Raw genomic sequence first — 15,534 nt, forward strand, 5'->3', positions numbered from 1 at the left:
AAATAATTCAAGACCAAAATTAACCAAATCGGTCCAGCCTTTCTCAAATTTTAGCGAGACTAACGAACAGCAATTCATTTTTATATATATAATGATTACAATATGTTTGCGAATTGCTATTTGCGAATACTTAAAATACCTTACTAGGCTTAGGAACTAATGACTAGGTTTAAAACTAACTATATCTAGGTTTATAAAACAAATACAAAAATATCTAGACATACATCAATAAGATACCATTTAACAGTGGGAGGCTCCTTTGCACAGGATGCCGGCTAGATTATGGGTACCACAACGGCGCCTATTTCTGCCGTGAAGCGTGTAAACTGTGTAATATGTGTAAACATTACTGTGTTTCGGTCTGAAGGGCGCCGTAGCTAGTGAAATTACTGGGCAAATGAGACTTAACATCTTATGCCTCAAGGTAACGAGCGCAATTGTAGTACCGCTCAGAATTTTTGGGGTTTTATCAAGAATCCTGAGCGGCACTGCATTGTCATGGGCAGGGCGTATCAACTACCATCAGCTGAACGTCCTGCTCGTCTCGTGCCTTATTTTCATTAAAAAAAAAGTTAATAATAAACAGTCGCGATTTAGGTGGGGGGGATAAAAGATAGGAAGGTAGGAGAGGAGTAGTAGTAGTCTGTTTTCAGGCCAATCAAACTTTAACCGAAACTAAATAACAATGTTGGTTTAACATTAAATTGAACGTGGGCGGACATATGTCTCACACTGATATTATTAAACACAGCACAGCTTTGTTTGTTCGTTGGTATGACAATTTAGACCAGGGGTGCTCAAGCAAGAACTGCTGGCGATCTACCTCAAAATGTTAGACTACGATCTATCGACTCTGAGAGGCTGCAAGTATGTGTGATGAAGGATTGTCGTCTAGGTAGAGTGTCACGATGACATAGATATTAGTTTTGCGCACAATAATATGTATTTTTTTAGTCAAGGTAAGTGTATTTCATCGGGACACCGTGATACCAAGGTACGGAATCCACGGATGTGATTTAGATTTACCAGTGTGAGGCTCCTTTGCACAGGAAGCCGGCTAGATTATGGGTACCACAACGGCGCCTATTTCTGCCGTGAAGCATTCATACGTAAACATTACTGTGTTTCGGTCTAAAGGGCGCCGCAGCTAGTGAAATTACTGGGCAAATGAGACTTAACATTATGTCTCAATTTTTGCCACTCAGAATTTTTGGGCTTTTCAAGAATCCTGAGTGGCACTGTATTGTAATGGGCAGGGCGTATCAATTACCATCAGCTTAGCGTCCTGCTCGTCTCGTCCCGTATTTTCATAAACAAAATACAATTAAGATCTCAACGGAGTTCTTAATTATATTTTGGAAAACGTATGCAAGGGAAAAATTTCTCGTAACGGTTGTCTTACTACGGCATAGTCATCAACATTAGATCTACAGATTTAAGTGCTACTTTCCCCACTAAAAATAATAATAAACACTAATTATAAGGTCAGATACAGAAGGTTGCTATTTTGGGAACGGCACGCATCTTTCGGAAGATCCTCAGTCTGTCGCCCTAACCACCGGCGGAATTGTAGTGAACCTAGCGCCGGTCGGACTAAATTTTCTATATTTAAAATATGTTAATAATTTAAAATATAGGAAATAAGATTCAGTTGTAAAGAGTGTACAATAGTAGAAACCAATGATAATTAATGTATAATCTAAAGTGATTCTTCCCTACATAATATTTTAAAGTCTGCGATGAATGTGCGCATAGAAATTATTTGAATTATAAATTAAAGAAAAATTTTCTCCTTGTGCTTTTTTATGGTTACCGATAACATTAACTTACAAAAACGGTACATTCACAATTTTTTATGAAAATAAGGGACGATTAGAAACAAGATGTTTAGCTGGCCGTAATTGATACGCCCTGTCCATTACAATGCAGTGCCGCTCAGGATTCTTGAAACACCCAAAAATTCTGAGCGGCACTACAATTGCGCTCATCACCTTGAGATATAAGATGTTAAGTCTCATTTGCCCAGTAGCTTCACTAGCTACGGCGCCCTTTAGATAGAAACACAGTAATGTTTACACATTACTGCTTCACAGCAGAAATAGGCGCCGTGTGGTATAGAAAAGGAAAGCGTATTTATAGTTACTCACACACACACACACATACTCACGCCTTGTTCCCGTCGGGGTAGGCAGAGACAATAGAATGCCATTTGCTTCTATCTTCATACATGCTCGCCGGTTTCCGGTGCTTCGGATCTCTCCTTTTCTCAAAACGTCCCCAATTTGATCGACAAATGTTCTACGAGGTCTCCCGCGACCGGCTTGCCCACACACACTTGCCTTATATATTTGATGCGTCATTCTTTCTACACTCATTCGCTCCACGTGTCCAAACCATTTAAGCATTCCTTTTTCAGTCCTTGTCACAACATCCTCTTTCAAACCACAGCGCGCTCGTATTACCGCATTCGGAATTCTATCAGTCAGTCTTACCCCACACATACTACGCAGTGATCGCATCTCAACTGCGTTAATTCTGCTTTTATGCTTCTTCTGCCATACCCAACTCTCACTTCCATACATTAACGTGGCGACAAGCACTCCATTATGAACAGCCATTCGCGCTTCTATTGGCACAGTCTTACCGTTTATAAAGGCATGCAGCGCTCCATTCACACAATTTCCCGCAGTCACTCTCCTTTCAATATCACCTTCATATCTTCCGTCTCTTGTAAACATGCTACCCAAATATACGAATTCTGTAACTTGTTCTATTTTTTCATCTTCAATCGTGATAGTACACTCAGTCAACCTTTCATCCTTCTCAAATACCATCACTTTCGTCTTTCTTGCATTTACTTTCAAACCTCTCTCTTTAAAGCTCCCGTTCAAACAGACAATCATTTGTTGCAACTCATTTACCGATGATGAAAAAATGACTTGATCATCGGCGTACAAGAGGCACTTAACACACAACCCTTCCATATTGATTCCACATTGCATTTCTCTCACATCATTCATGCATCTATCCATGAATAGGTTGAACAACCAAGGCGACGCTACACAACCCTGTCTGACACCTTTGGAGATATCAAACCAGCCCGTATAGGCACCATTAACACGAACACAGGCTTGAGAATCCCTGTACAGAGATTTCAGAGCCCTTATCAGAAAATTGTCCACCCCATACATAGATAAGACCTTCCATAATTCCTTTCTATTCACCCTATCATATGCCTTTTCCAAGTCTATGAACGCGCAATATACTTTCTGGTTTTTTGCCAGACATTTTCCAGTGATGCAGCGTAAGGAAAAGACTTGATCCGTACATCCCATTCCCTTCCGAAATCCCGCTTGCACATCCCATACCTTGTCATTAGTCACATTCATTACTCTTTCAATCAATATTCTGGCATACACTTTTCCAACAACACTAAGAAGGCTGATCCCGCGATAATTTTGACATTCCTGCTGCGAGCCTTTGCCTTTATAAATTGGGACAATCACTGCCTTCGTCCAATCGTCTGGAACTTGGCCCTGTTTCCAACATAAATTAAAAAGGTGATGCAGCAGGCTCACTATTAGTCCATCGCCAGCCTTCAACATTTCAGTCGTCACTCGATCATACCCAGCAGACTTTCCCGACCTCATACCTCTTAACGCTTTCATAATTTCATCCAAACCTATTTCATCACTTGGGTCCACAAACATATCTATTATCTCTTCTTGCTCTTTTTCACTTACATCTTTCTCGTATAAGCTCTCAAAATAATTCTTCGAGCACTCTAGTATCATACTTTCTTCATGTATGACCTCACCTTGTTCATTCCTAATCAGTTTCATAGATGAATTTATATTTGTTCCCCGCGCTTCTTTCACGAGTTTCCAAAACAGTTTTATATTATCTCGGAAACTTGCGCCGAATTGTTCCTTATATTTCACCTTTTTCTCATTCCTTTTCTTCTCTATACATTCTTTAACTTTCGCTTTCACGCATCTATATTTGTCTTTGATTTCTTTAACATTATCTTCATTCATACCGCCACTCGCTCTATTTGTTGCTTCTATTGCCAAGACATCCAGCCATGCTTTTTTCTTTTCCTCAACCATTCTTCTAGTTTCATCATCCCACCAGTCGGCATTTTGGCATTTCTTGCGCCTTCTTTTACTCACAGCGCATACATCATCAGCACATTTAATAATGTTGGTTTTAAATACCGACCATACATCATTCACACTTTCCTCATTAACATCACTCCAGCTTTTTTCTAGCCGTTCACTCAATTGCTTTTTATACATCTCTTTTACTCGCTGATCTTTCAATCTTTCCACTTTTATACGTTCTAATTCAGTAGTTGACCCTTTTGATCTGTGCTGCCAGCGCTTAAACAAACCACTTATTCTGCTAATTACCAAATAGTGATCTGTGCCGACATCTGGTCCACGATAGGCTCTAGTATCCACTACTTTCATTTTTATTCTTTCATCGACTATCACAAGATCTATCATACTCCTTAACACAACATTGCCTTCCTTCTTTTGCCACGTGTACATATGTATCATCTTATGCTGAAACCACGTATTCATCACAGACAGACCCATCTCCACACATATATCTAACAAGTATACGCCGTTGTCATTCACACTCTTATCCCCAAACGTCCCAAGCACATTTTCATACCCATCACGCTTCACTCCAACCCTTGCATTGAAATCTCCAAGCATGACAATACGTTCATTCAACTTACGCAATAACAAAACCTCTCTCGTTTGTTCCCAAAATTCTTCTCTTACCGCCTTACTATGGGAAGATTTATAGTTACTGTAACCGATTATAATTGACAAGTCGTAAAAAGTCAGCCACGTTTTGAATTAGATCCCTAAAGTTTAAAAGGCATAAAAGGCATTTATTTTCTCAAAATTGATTCCTTTAGAATTCTTTTTGATGTCATTTCTTATACTACTAGATACTACTACCGCTTCGGAAACAAATGGCGCTCTGAGAGAGAAGAAGCGGCGCAAGAAACTCTCCAGCATTCTTTTTTTTTGCGCTCTTTTCAATAAAAGTATACAATATTGTACAGTTGCTATAAAATAATCACAATCTAGTCCCAGGCTGTCCGATCATTTAGATATTCAGCAGTGGAGTAATAGGATTTACGACAGAGCCATTTTTTTATAAAACATTTAAATTTATTTATAGACAATGCCTGAACAGTGGCTGGGACTTTATTGTAGAAGTGTATACATTTACCCTTAAAGCTATTATGTATCTTATGAAGCCTATTGAAATTAGTTACAAGCAATCCCTTATTTCTAGTGTTATAATAATGAAAATCACTATTAAGAGCAAAAAGGTGACGATTTTTGTGAACATATATTAAATTTTCATAAATGTACTGACAATAAACAGTCATAATATTTATTTCTTTAAATTTTTCTTTGAGAGACTGTCTATAACCAAGCTGATATATAGCACGAACAGCTCTCTTTTGCAGAGCAAACACTATATCAATGTCAGCAGCATGACCCCATAGTAATATACCGTACGTCATGATGCTGTGAAAATAACTAAAGTACACTAATCTAGCGGTCGCAACATTCGTGTACTCTCTAATCTTTCTAACTGCATATGCCGCAGAGCTGAGTCTATCTGCTAGATGGGTAATATGTGGACCCCACTGAAGCTTTTTATCTAACGTGATACCCAGGAAGACCGTAGTGTCCACAAGTTCCAATTTTGAATATGAAACTTGCAAACCACCAGCTAACGCACATATTGTCAAATCTAAATTTGTCAGATCAGGGAAATTTGACAGTATGTCAAATTGTTACTTTACTTGCCGCTACAACAGCAAAGATGGCGGATTCTCAATACACAGAAAGTATTGCAAATAAAACAACGCTTATCTAACTCTACAAAATAGTTGAAATTTGCAGCCTAGCGAAACTTTATAATAAAAAAGCGATTCACTCGGGGTATGTTCCGATATGCACTGCGACCACTGTACAGTGTGACGTCAATTTAGTATACTGTGAAGCCGTTCCTTTATAGTTAGTTATACTAGTTAAAACGGAACGCAATCCTAGCCAGTTATACTAGTTACTATTTAAAACGGAACGCAATCCCGTATACTGTCCCGTAAAGTTTTCTTGGTTCATTAAAAAAAACTGTTGTTGGAGTACTGTCAAATTAAAAATATTTGGGATTAGACTGTAGGTATTGTTTATAAAATATAAGGCACTCGAGTGGTTTTGACTGATCACGTGATCAAAGTAATGCGAGTACTGTACCTCGAAAACGCGTGCTCACAGTATAAATTTCCCATAACGCAGTCCATAACGGAACGAATTTTCTACACTGATAGCACTATGCAGTGCTCGCAGTACATATCGGAACATACCCTCGGTTGTGTGAAACGTGCAGTCATTGATAGATTGACAGATGACGGCTATAATCTTGTAAAAAACGGAGATAGCCGAAATCCGCTACGTTTTAAGCAACTGTCCGCTTTCAAACATAGCCGGATTATACTTCGTCGCCAATCGCGATACTATAATTACTACTATTTCAAACTTATGTCAAATGACCACCCGTTTCATACTAAAAGAAATTTAAATTTTTTTCTTAGGCAGTCCCGCCGCTTTTATGTAGTATTAACATCCTCATTGGCATTTATACATGATATATTGTGTTATGCGAGACGCTTTGATACAGGTGCTTATTTAATAAATTATGTTGGAAACGACCTCTTTTTTTTATGGAATAGGAGGACAAACGAGCGTACGGGTCACCTGGTGTTAAGTGATCACCGCCGCCCACATTCTCTTGCAACGCCAGAGGAATCACAAGAGCGTTGCCGGCCTTTAAGGAAGGTGTACGCACTTTTTTTAAAGGTACCCATGTCGTATCGTCCCGGAAACACCGCACAAGCTCATTCCACAGCTTTGTAGTACGTGGAAGAAAGCTCCTTGAAAATCGCGCTGTGGAGGTCTGCCACACATCCAGATCGTGGGGATGATATCCTAACTTGTGGCGTGTCGTACGAAGGTGGAATTCGGCGGCAGGAATTCAGGTTAAACAGCTCTTCTGAACACTCCCCGTGATAAATGCGGTAGAAGACATACAATGAAGAGACATCACTGCACAACGCCAAGTGATCCAGCCGTTCACAGAGCACAGAGCCTCTGGCCGTTAACTAACTAATTGCATTTGGTATTTATTATAAGCTAAGCAAGATACATGAAAATTTTAATCAGAATATCGAATATTCGATAACATTTAAATATATAAACATAATTAAGAATAAAAATAAGATAACACTAAATCTGTTATTCAGACACTTCCTGTTTTAACTCGAAAAATGGTATAAAAACGGTTACTTCCTATTTCTAACCGAAAAAAACGTTATAAAAACGGCCTGATTTCGTAATGTTAAGACGAAACAATGTATTCTCAAGGAGATGTTTGTTATATCCTAGTTCCGTGTTAGTGCGACTTGAATTCCTAATAGAAAACTTCCTAACACAGAATTATTGTTGTGTGCGTTACTCGGCCGAGTCTAAGAAGATTACATTTATTGGAATCTTGACTTAGTCCTACCGACGAATACTTACATAGGTAGACATTGGAAAATATAAGAGCATTTGTATTGATAAACAATAATAATCTCCACAAATTATTATAAATAACTTTTTTATATTGCGACGGCTCTACACCTCCCGTGAATCGTGGCCACGCTTATCGAGTACAATAGGGTGTATGCATGTAACTTATATATAGTTCAAATATATTTTTTTTAATCTTAATTATTATTGATTATATCTTAAATCGGTTTTTCTTAATAAAATGTTGCTAAATAATGATTAATTAAACAAAAATGCAATTAATACGCGCGACATATAAAATATTCGACACGCAACGCTATTGGTTGAAGCGCAGTATGACGTCAAAGTCTATATTTAAACATACTACAACTGGTAGGGCTCCTAGATAAGATTATTTTTCGGTGGTTAGCGATATATTAAATTTTAAGTTGTTTTTTTATTATAACATAATCTGTATAATTATTATTTACAATGACTGAAAGTGACATACTTTTAGCGCAATAAGAAAAATCTTCCAAAAATAGAAGCATTTATGATGCTATTTGATGACGCGTTTTTATTTGTTTCAAACGCAGATTTAATTTATGCTGAATTTAAAGGTGTGAACGCCACAACGTAATTAAGCGATAATTAATTAATTTTTAGGTATTTTTAAAAATAGGGTTTAAAGATATTTATTTCTCATTAAAAACATAATAGTGTCACTTGCATGAGAACATAAAATGATGAAATTTTTCCGCCGTTCTTTACATGTTCAGTACATACATCTTCTTCACAAAGTTTATGATTACACACTTTTACAGGTCACTGTCACATAACAAACAATTTCAGACATGTGTTTTATAAAAAATTTGAAACAATATAGTCTGATAACTCACGTTTAAATGTTTTTAACGTCTTAAAAAAATCATGCATATACCCTATTTACGCGTGCACTCTCCGCGAAATACATAAGCAAGGCACAACCGTAACGTCACAACTTTTGATCAAATATTTAGATAAAATAACCGCCTTAAAAACTGCAAGAGATATGTCAGACCCTACATGAGTTTTGTATGATTGAACCAGCATGCAGATGCTAATTGTGTTTGTTGTGGTACCCATAATCTAGCCGGCATCCTGTGCAAAGGAGCCTCCCACTGCTGTAGTTTCAGTAATTTAAAAGAAATATTTAAAGTGAAGATTTAAATGCGCTTAGTTTAAGCCTAATTGAATAAAGTTTTAATGTGCAATCTTAAGTTCTCACGAAACAATACAAATTTGGCCCACAAAGTTAGAAAATTCAAATAACAGAAAAATGTGTATACCTCTAAGTTATAACGGTTGGTATACTATTTGTTAGGAAATATAAGTGATGTCATCAAATATTATATTATTAACTTTAATCCACCAGGGATACCACCTGAGCTAAACTTCCTCGAATAAATCTTAACCCGTATCTAAGTTACACTGATTTGGGTACTGACACCCCAAAGTTTTTGTTGAAATCTTCGTAAGTTGATAACTATTTACTTAGTGGCCTGTATCGGCAAAATATCAAATCGATCCACTACAATAGAATATATATTCAATAATTTTACTATAATCGCAACTATACAGGATGGTTTTGATATTATTAATACACTCATTAGTAAGCTGCTATTATTATATTATTTTAATAATAATATTAAGTATTTTTAGTAATATTATTATTATATATTGCTATGCAAAATGATAGTGAGGTTAGTTTATTATGAAGTTAGTAGTTCATATTATTTAGTTGGTAGTTTGGTGACTGTTAGGTGTTGTTCTGAGCTATTAGGGACTTCTTGTTGGGGCAGTCGGAGGTGGTGAACGTACTGTCTGCTGGTCACCCGACTGCTCTAGTGTTATATATCATTTAGTATTACATACGTAAGCATCCATTCCTACTCTGTGGTATCACTGTGTATACAGGATGGTTTTTTGAGAAGGGCGTTGATGGCCAAGTCAGAAACAACGAGACTTAGAGAAAAGTAGTAAAAGGAGTCATGCCCTCGATTTATAAGAATCTAACAACTCGATAGTTTTCTATTATTGGGCGATGTATATGCTTTTAAAACTTGGTCCAGAAAAGGTACAAAACAAATGTGTGATGAAATTTAAAAGAATTATTAAGGAATGTTTGTGGTAAAGGTTATTGTAACATTAATGATTTTCTTAATGATACCACAGACTAGGAATGGAGCGAACACTCTCAAGCAAACGAAAGCGAAACTCTCAAACAAGCCCGTTGAGTTTCTTGCGGCCGTTCTTCTCAGGTCTGAGGCATACTATTTCGAACTTAAGTAGTTTTTGACTTAAAAAAGTGATTTTAAATTCTGTTTTGAATAAAATATTTGAATTTGAACATCTTTAAATACTTGATATTATTATTAACTAGCTGACCCGGCAAACGTTGTTTTGCCATATAAAGTATAATTCACGCGATAGTTTTATAAGTAATAAAATATTACCTATATTATAGCCTGTACATCATTTTGTTCTATTGTCAATAGTTTTTGCAGCGCACGCAAAAATAGGTTTTCGTTTTTACACCCTGTGTTACAAAATAGCAATTTTATTACGGATCCCTAATTTAGAAAAAAAAACATAGCCTATAGCCTCCCTCGATAAATGGACTACCCAACACTGAAAGAATCATTCAAATCGGACCAGTATTACCAGAGATTAGCGCGTTCAAACAAACAAACAAACACTGCAGCTTTATAATATTAGTATAGATTAGTATATTAGTATATTAGTATTAGTATAGATATGATTATTATGTTAAGATGTTAAGATTCATATCTTCTGAAGATACAACAATTAATACGCAACCAATTGCTGACTTCAATACAATTAATTAACAACATTTCAATATTGACATTTGCAGTGGTTTCCGGCATACCGAAAACTTGATACGTACGATGATTATCGGATTATTATTAACAGATTAATTAATTATATGTCAGTTTCACAATACGTGATTAACCGTCGTTCCCAATATTCAGTCTATCTCCGTTTGTGGCCTACTTGAGATAAAAATCGTAACTATCGTTGACTTTTCTGTTCCAATAAACTTATCGACGGTAACTCACCTTATCCGTACACGCTGTCTGTCAATGGGAAGACGTAAAGCTTACCAGCGTAAGCAGAAGTTTGTATGGAAATTGGAATTCACGCGTCCCAATATAAGGCGATAAGAATGACTTATCGGGTATATTGGGACAGCTTCAGATTTTTAACATCTAATTACTGACAGTAAAAGGTAGTAATTTATCTCTATCTGTAGATAGTATATTGGGAACGGCCGTAACTCGACAGAAGTATTAATCAGCAGATAATTTCAATGGTGCTTTAAATGATATTCTCATGACACAAATACATTTAAATTATCATTTTTTTTAATTAGGCGTTAATTTGATAATATTGATAATTTCATAATGATCCATAACAACATCTCCTGAGGAGGCCTCGTATAGGGGCAAAACACGTATCAAATTGATTGAAGACAATTATTAGCGGAATTTACACTCAACATAACTCAAAAAAATTTGATTAAATTATCCTTCCAACAACGCCTGTATAAATTCAGGTTGGCAGTTCGCTGCGTCATCGGAATTAATTATTTAAACATTAAAAAAACTTTTAATGTAAATACATGAATGTTCTAAGTAACCAAAAAGAAATTTTTGGAATTGAAACAGGCATCTCGCCTAACTGTGCTAATAATGTACAAATTTTAAGTGTAATTAAAGAATTTACCACCACGTACCGGAAGGCGCAGTGTTGATAGCAACCCCCCCCCCCCCCCCCCCCCCCCCCAACCAGATGGACTGGACCGATGATATGATCAAGAATCGCCCGAATACGTTGGATGAGGGCAGCGCACGACCGATCGTCGTGGAAATCTTTTGGGGATGCCTCTGTCCAGCAGTGCAGGTTCTTACGGCTGATGGTGACCCTTGACTAACAATCCCTGGACTAACGTTAGCGTCGTCGCTATAAAGGATGGTATGGTATGGAGCTCCTGTTTCCGCAATAAAACCCCTTGATTGGGTCCGTTATGAGTGCAGTCGGCCAGTTACCATCTAGTCCAGCTTCTTAAAGAAGTTAAACCTGTAGTGAAACGGAATGTGAAGCTTAAGATGTGGACCCCTTCTTTACTATGATAGGATACTAGGTCTATATTAACGGCCGTTTTCAATAAGGTATCTCTAGTTACGGATACATTGCTGTCACAGTTGAATGACAAGTTATAGTATATATAGTTAGATAATTGAAATGTAAGGTAAGCGTAAAAGGAAAGATTTGTCTACATCTAGTAAGTTAAACTAAGGATAGATAGGTTATTGAAAACGGCCGTAAGTCAGTCAAAAAATAAAATAAGTTATATGTCCTGGTTTTTTATTGAAACTTTTCCCCAGAAAACAGCTTTAGAAATTAATGATATAAAAAAACAAAAATATATTGAATTATTAATTATATTATGTCATTTTAAAAAACATTACTTAAATGAAGCTATTGTGTAATGTGTTAAAAGTACATACAATCAGGGACTCAGGGTTCAAAGATCGCTTCTTAGTATTAAACCGATGTTCAGTAATCTATTAAACACAGACAAAAAAGTATATAGCATTGATAGCGTGACCATTTGTCAGTGCTAGATTGTCATAGATAAAACTGTCACTCGAGCTGTCACATAAACCAGTTCGGTGACAATTGAAACAAGATGTATGCGGATAAAGTGACATTTACACATTCATGTTCTTTACTCTTGAGTTTAAGATCAAAATAGAACAGCTCTCTTGCGTACCCCCGATAATAGAACATTAGAATGTCGAATAAAATTACGGCAGTGTGTTAAAAGATATTTATACATATAAATATGTACATACTAGAGAATACAGCGTTGAGAAGTAAATTTCCCAATATAATGCTGACTAGACACTATTTTGCTTCTTTAGTGTCCATATTGTTATTAGTTATAAGATTTCTGTAAACCCTTTGAACCAAATAAACCTTTTAATTATTAATTATTATAATTAACCAAAATATCTCAGACAAATGAGCACATTTACCTTTATCTTTAAATAATTGTTAACAGCAAGAAAAAGATATCCATCAAATTATCACTAAGAAGAATATAAATATGTATAATATATATTTTCTACCAGATTTATGAGTTCAACGATTTTAGTTCTATGGGGCACAACAATTTCCGAAAGATGCCTAAAAGTTGTTTGGCATTAGGGTTATCATTATAACCACCACGCATACGTATAGCCCCAAAAGAATTTTTGACTAATTTATATTTTGTTTCTTCTTTCTTATTACAAATAATCTAGTATTTCTTACAATTTACTGATTTAGGGAAATATCTCATTATTCTTAGAAGCTTAGCACAATGATTTAGTTTCATAACATTTTTCTATTTAGTTTTACAATTAATTATTGACATGTAAGCTAGTTTGTGAATTTGTGCTATTAAAATTTATTATAAAAAAAAATGATCCCAAAATCGTTCTCTGCACCCTCGAGAGCCTAGGATACGATATCCATATTGTTGAAATCTTTATTTTGTCCGGCAGCCATCTTGGATATAAAAAATGATCCCAAATTCATTCTCTGCACCCTCGAGAACCTCAGATACGATATCCATATTATTGAAATCTTAATTATGCGCGGCGGCCATCTTGGATTTCAAAAATGATCCCAAATTCGTTCTCTGCATCGAGACCCGGATAGGATATCCAATATTGTTGAAATCCTAATTTGGCGTGACGGCCAAAGTAATAGTTTTATAAATAATAGCAGGCAACGGCGCCTCTATCGTCTCGCTTTTTCGTTTCATCGAATTTCAAATCACAACGATTCGAAAGAAGTTAACTTAAAAAATCCCTTTTCGTCCTATTTCCTAGAATACCTTATCATCAATAATCTTGCCCGTTTATATATCAACACAGAGCTTACATTTGTAATTAAAGCCGTTTATATAAATGAGAGGACATTCCTGAAACAGCGTCGGTTCCGCCTGCGAATCTGTTGGAACGTTCTGCGCTATGTGGGGCACTCGTTAATATAACTGTTTGATATAGCTCTCTGAGTTTCTGACGTGAAAAGATTGTGCAACGCGTTTTAATTAAATAATCATTCCATCCACACTGCGTTCGCAAATAATATCTTCCACACTCGACTGGAATTTAGAGCAGACTTCAGCGTCATTTTCATGCCGATATTTCATTTCCTGTCATACCCTTTAACACTCTTCTGTATATTCTATATTCTTGTATGTATTGCAGCATAGACTTAGAGTATACTAATGTATAAACGATCTGACAGACAAATAATGTGTGGCCAATTGTTGATGTGTGCGTTAGCTAGTGGTTTATGGAGGGTAGAGACAAGGAGAATCATGTCATATGGGAGAAAAGTTGAAAAAGTGTCCAGCTTATGCTGTAAGTAATAGTCAAAAATCCTTCCACAATGGCTCCGGTACACCAGCACAGGTACAGGGTATGCTATGGAGTATGGGGAATGTAGCAATTGTAAAGTCGTTAATTATAGAACATTTCAACAACCTACGTTGTACAAAATAATGTAGGAAATATAAACCTTAAAGAATATATAGGGAAACATGCACCTGGAGGGACTAGTATTATTTTGAATTTGTCGCTTCTTTTAAGATTTACCCTGATGCTACTGACGCCACCCTCATTTAATTCATTATGACGGACACTTTTTGATATAAACAGATGATTCTCCTTACCTCTACCCTCCATAATATTCAAAATACTAAGGAGCAGCTAAAGAGCAACTTCCAAGCGTTTAATGACAGTTCACGTTTGACAGGTGTCAATTATAATCGACTACAGTTACAATAGATTCGCTTCCATCTTCTATTTTGCTGTGTCTCTTACGCATTGTTATACTAAACACGTTTATATTGGAATGTGTCTTCGTATTAAACTGATCTTTTAGGCAAAACTGCATCATCTATTTCTTATAAATATCTACGACTTGTCTAGTATGTAAATCGTGTGTGCATACTATATGCACACTAGTGTATCTAATATAATAAATCATTTATTTCAGAGCAAGTCCATATCACAAAATAAAATTACAAATAAGATATACTTAAATATAAGTGAAGTTTAAAATATAAGATATAAAATATAAAACAAAAGTGTACAATTAAAAATAATAAAATTACACACGGTCATATTTGATTCTCGCTGTGGTACACGGACAACCAATGCCTGAAGAAATGACTATCTGGGCAATCACCGATGGTTCGAAGGATACGATTCTGAGCGCCGCGCAGACGACTCCAGAACGACTCGATGCGGAGACGCATTATCGCAAAAAAATCGGCAACTCCTGCCTGGGCGAACATGCCCGATGCGCTACAGTAAGGAGGTTTTTTCATTAATATTCGAAAAGCGTTATTGTACTGTATTCTGAGTGAGCTATATGATTTTCTGTTATATGATGACCAAATTTGACAGGTGTAAAAATTTTGACAATCCTTGAAAATTGAATAAACCTTAACTTATTACTCTAGGTGATACTAAAAAGTTTGTGATAAAAATGATTATCTGTTTGTACCAACAGCAAAAAGGTTTATATCTTGCTAACAAAGTTACACAAGCTCAATATATTTTTAGAGCACATAAATAATGCTAGCACAAAATTGTTTAGTATATCAGTAGCAGATGCACTTCTATTTTAACACGCTTTTATTAGCTTCATACGTAGACGTGTTAGTATGTCTGTATCTATGTAATAATCTTTAAACGTCATTTTCACCTACTTTAAAGTGTTGGAGTGAATTGATAGTTTATATACGTACCAACTTCTTATCAAGGACCGTTGACAATATTATAATTTATACAGTCAAACTTTGAAAATCCTATTCGAAAAATGT

The 15,534-nt window shown here is 36.1% G+C and overlaps 2 protein-coding genes across 3 annotated transcripts in view; both read right to left on the reverse strand.

Moving 5' to 3' along the window:
- The window catches only part of LOC126970838 (protein cereblon), a 272,220-nt gene extending 260,476 nt beyond the window's left edge, over positions 1 to 11,744 (reverse strand). The window contains exon 1 of the mRNA XM_050816983.1: positions 11,739 to 11,744. The gene's annotated coding sequence lies outside the window, so the exon portion shown is untranslated. The remainder of the gene's footprint in view (positions 1 to 11,738) is intronic.
- LOC126970792 (lutropin-choriogonadotropic hormone receptor) overlaps positions 1 to 15,534 on the reverse strand; it is a 197,520-nt gene that overhangs the window by 162,002 nt on the left and 19,984 nt on the right. The gene's annotated exons all lie outside the window — the stretch shown is intronic.

Source organism: Leptidea sinapis, chromosome 22 (assembly GCF_905404315.1).
Source record: "Leptidea sinapis chromosome 22, ilLepSina1.1, whole genome shotgun sequence".
Classification (NCBI taxonomy): Eukaryota; Metazoa; Arthropoda; class Insecta; order Lepidoptera; family Pieridae; genus Leptidea; species Leptidea sinapis.